Genomic DNA, 4414 nt, shown 5'->3' with positions numbered 1-4414 from the left:
CAGATGACTATCTGTTGATTGTGTTATAATGTTATCATCAATCTCCTTATATATAAATCCTTATTCAAAGCCCTTTTAATAATAAATTGAGATGATATCGATCATGTCAGAGTGACAACTAGCTAGTGTTTAACCGCAATTAGTTTAGAAAGTATATATCGGACGTACAATCACCAAATGTGTGTAGCAATTTATAGAATTGAGTCAAAACACACTAAAGACTAATTAACTATGAAAAGGCAAAGATCAGATAACAATTTTTATTTAATGATTAATGCATGTGTAATTGATCTCATGCAGCAGCACAATTAGTTGTTTTTATATTGCATGTCATTGATAGCCAGGTCGCAGGACATAAACCATGAGGCTCAAAGATGATACTTCCTTTATAACTTTTTCAACGTATATGTAAATATATTTTTTTTCTATTGAGAATTTTTGTAAAGTAATATAATAATGCCTTCAAATACTAGTGCGCTGCTTTTGTATATACGGCCACTTCAAAGCTCGTTCACTTGTACATTAATTATGCACACTCAAAGCCATTATTAAATAATGCGATATTATGTTCATTGTCAATGTAAACTGTACGAATATATATATATATATATAAAGATAAATTGGAAAGAATCACCTTTCCTTTAGTGATGACCATCATAATAATGGAAGCGACTATGTTGATAGTAGCACACGCTGCCAAAAGCTAGAATCTGAACTCACAAATGTTCGGTTTTCATCAATATCCGATCTGATTGATGCATAAACATTTATAAGTGATTGCATGATTGAATTGATGATTTAAAAAAAAAAAATGCTCGATTCGATTCGATGTTGATTAGTAGTTCATCTCCTTGCATGTTTGCCACTTGTCATCTAGAAGATAGATAATTAAGTTTGAAGTCATAGATGGCGTTGACCCCTGCTCTTGATCACCATGTGCATTCAATCATTAGAAGTTAGAAGAAGAACATTAATTCTAGCTAGCACCTTTCAATTCTATCAATGTTTTTATTCATCAAATAAAGAAGATATTAAATATATTTTATTTCAAGAAATTAAATATGTCTATTTCTATTTAATACTTTCATAGAATATTAAAACAATTAATAAAATATTATAAAAAGATATAGTATTACTTTAAAAAAAAAAGAATTTCCGTCTAGTTATTTGAAAACTCGTGTTTTGAAATATGTGTGGAGGGATAGCTCCATAAAATTGTTATTTAATATAAAAAGCATACATATATAAATACTAAATAATCAAATAAATTTATATGTTAAATTTAAGAATATTGACTTGTTGCTTTGTGTTGTGGATCCAAAGTATAGGTTGTTCAGCAGGTTCAATGTTGAGGACTTCATCTTCAATTTGTGTAAGGCCGGCTCTGGGTGCTTCACCAAGTAGTTGCAAAACTGGAGATTTTGTTAGATGCAAAAGGACTTGGGTGGGTGGTGATATCTGCGTAGAAGCTGGAGAATTTGACACTTAGAGCATGTTTAAGAGATAGTATAATACTTAATTTCAGCTATTTGTATATATATAAAAAATAATCATTTTGATCCTTTAATTATAAATCAGTCATAATTTAGTTACAAAATTTTTAATTTAATTATTAAATGTATAAAAAATATAACAAATATATTTTGTCATTAATTTTATAAGATGATTTTGCTATTAAATTATAATATTCTAGGACGAATTTCACATAATAACATATATTGACACTAAGGGTCAAAAGAAGTCATGCTAAGCATGACAACATAACTATATTCATGTTAATCGTCATTTTGGTGCTGAGCGTAAAGGATAAGTCTCATAAAGTGCTATAAGTGAAATGTTATTGAGCTAAGCATCACGAGTGAAATAGAGACACACGTTAAGCGTTATCTTGATGCTAAGTGAGAGTTGCCAAATCTGAAAACATAAGCCCAGAAAGTAGCACAAATTAAGCTGGAGAAAGCACGATGACAAAGAAAATTTGGAGGGGCGGAAGGAAGAGCAAGGGCATAGACTAGAGGATTATCATGTTGGGGTGGGGGTGCTTTGGAGAAAGAAGGTAGGGGAGGTGTTGGTGTTGAAGAAAAAAAGTTGAAAGGGTTGAGGTTGGTAGGGAGTTAGGTTTTGGAGAGGACTCCTAGGGGTTCAAGGAATTGGGGGATTCTGGAAAAAAGAAGGGTTTGTTTTTGTTTAAGGAGATCTTGTTGATTTTTATTTACTTTTTTCTTTTAATTGATCATGATAGTTTTTAAATAATTAAATCGCTAGGAATTTTAATTTTAAATTGTAAGTGAATAATGGAGGTTTTTAAAACCACCAAAGATCAACTTTTAAAATTTTAACCAACAAGTCGCCTTTTCAGAATTAACTAACATAAGAAATCAAATACAAATAAAAAAATTATTAGGAACAAAAAATTTAGAACAAGAAAAATGATTAAAGATCAAAAGAAAAATTTAGAAATTTATTAAGAACTAAAAATATATTTATACTTGAATGTAGCGATAACAAGTCTTTACTTGTTGAAGTTATGCAAGTATATGCAAGATGATAAAAAAAATATGTGAATGTTTTAATTTTAGTAAAAAAAAATGTATCTTAAGTCTATATCGGAATACCCAAAATGATATTTTGTAATTTTGTGATTGATTTTTATCTTATGTAAAAATTCTTTGAACCAATGACAATCATATAATACGAATGAAATTAGTCTTTAACCTAATTGATTAAAAGATATGATAATCTTTGACTTAGGATAAAAAGAATAATATTTCTTAATACATGTATTTGTAAAAATTTCAATCTTTATGTTTGATAGAATCTCATGGAGTTGCAAAAGTAGAACATGGAGATATGATCAAAAGGATTCTATGCCAAGAAATTGGGTGGAGTCTATTTTAATGAAATCTGAACTTCCAATGGACATTTGGATTATGTTGAATCTTGGTTATATACAAAGGATGAAGAGAACGAAATTCAAATCCATAACTATTCTTATCATAAATTAAAACTCCTTTTGAAAAATTATAAACATTGCAGTAATTTATTTTATTGTGTTTTTAATTTTGAGAAGTTATGTTAGTGACAACATATTTTCCCTTTTTAGCAATTATGCGTGTGAATTGAATGCATTTACCTTAAAACCTGAAAAGACAATACCTACATACTCGGTTTTACTACTTGGATTAGTGTGCTTGCTGAAATTGAACCTAATTATTTCAATATTTTCAAAGCACTAATGAGGTTCAACAATGAACAACAAGAAATTAATAAATGAGATGAAGAGACAAAGTTATCACAAAAAATTGTTGTAGTTTGCTCACAAATATTAAAGGTTACATCTAGTCTCTATATAATCTATTCATTATCAAATAAGCAACATAGTTCTTTAATGATTAAGACAACTTGTATCATACGGGGCCCACTACTCGCATAACCTAATACACCCGAATTCTTCCCATGATAACACACGACTTAAAGAAAGAGATTTGTTCAAGTTATTAAGAAAGGAAAGAGAAATTTTAAGTAATCAAAATCATATAAGTCGTCTAAAATCATAGAAATAGGATAAACAATAACTTAAATTACTCTTAGAGTGTATGATTAATAAAGAACTAAGTTGAATAACAATTCATAAAGGTTATATTAGTAAACCAGAGCAAAATGAGAGTGTAAGAGAAAATCAAGTTTAAAAACTTGAAAGAATAGTACAAGAATTAAGTTCTGAAAAACACTCTTATTATGTATAATTTTTTCTCTCTTTAATCTTCAGCTCCTATGTTTTTTATAATGTTTTCCATCTGAAGGAATCATTATTAGATCATTTTTGGAGCTTCCCGTTAATCTCATTCCTTTTTTTGAACTAACATTGGAAGCATCATTTTGTCTTAGTGGATGATGACAATTCATAAAGTATATCTTTGACTTTTGATTCATTAGATAGGCTTGCGAAGAATTCTAAACAATTCTCTTTGTCTTGTAGAAACACAGATTCTATCATTCAACTTAAATTTCCTTAAGAGTAAATATCATTTTTTTCACCAAAAAAAAAAGTTGGCATAACGAAAACGTAAGTCTACCAAGTATAAGGTGGCATAATCAAAACACGAGTCAATGAACATTATTAATAAAATAATTTCAATACCATGTTTTTAGTAATATCTGTTATGAATAATCTATTTTCTATATCTTTAATTTTTTATGATTTTTTCTTATTTTTATTTATTTTTTATAACTTTCCAGTTATATTTTGTATTTATAAATAAGTTACTCCATTTTAAAAAAATACACACAACTATTCTTATTTTCTCTATAAACTCTTATTTCCCCTTTTTCTTAATTTTTTCTTTACTTTTTTGCTTTGTGTTATATTTTATCCAATAATATCTTATTTATTAGCTAAATTCTCGTGTCCGTC

The sequence above is a fragment of the Glycine max genome, chromosome 17, assembly GCF_000004515.6.
Source record: "Glycine max cultivar Williams 82 chromosome 17, Glycine_max_v4.0, whole genome shotgun sequence".
Taxonomy (NCBI): domain Eukaryota; kingdom Viridiplantae; phylum Streptophyta; class Magnoliopsida; order Fabales; family Fabaceae; genus Glycine; species Glycine max.
This window is presented reverse-complemented; position numbering follows the sequence as displayed.